The 301-nt window shown below is 44.5% G+C and overlaps 1 protein-coding gene across 1 annotated transcript in view; it reads right to left on the bottom strand.

Annotated features, from left to right (window-relative positions):
- LOC119594797 overlaps positions 1–96 on the bottom strand; it is a 4224-nt gene extending 4128 nt beyond the window's left edge. Inside the window, exon 1 of the mRNA XM_037943887.1 lies at positions 9–96. The gene's annotated coding sequence lies outside the window, so the exon portion shown is untranslated. The remainder of the gene's footprint in view (positions 1–8) is intronic.
- Positions 97–301: the final 205 nt, after the last annotated feature.

A 301-nucleotide genomic window follows, 5' to 3' on the forward strand; every position in this document is an offset into this window, starting at 1 on the left:
CTACTTACAGGAAGCAGAGTCCCCCCCGTTGTACAGTCACCCCCGGATTCACTCGGACTGTCTCTCGCTCATTCACCACTCTCACACTGCCACCCTTTCCCTGGCAACACTGCTATTTATATCTTAAAAAAGAAGAGAAAAAAAAGTAAATGGACGTGTCATCCTTATTTTTTTTTCTTTTTTTATGGGTAACCGGGATGCTACGTCACTACATGCGTGGGTGGGTGTGATGCTGCATGTGGCTAAAAAGATGAGAGGGTGCGGCCGTGAATTTTCATTCGAATATTAAATACATGTATGG

This window comes from Penaeus monodon, chromosome 34, assembly GCF_015228065.2.
Source record: "Penaeus monodon isolate SGIC_2016 chromosome 34, NSTDA_Pmon_1, whole genome shotgun sequence".
Taxonomy (NCBI): domain Eukaryota; kingdom Metazoa; phylum Arthropoda; class Malacostraca; order Decapoda; family Penaeidae; genus Penaeus; species Penaeus monodon.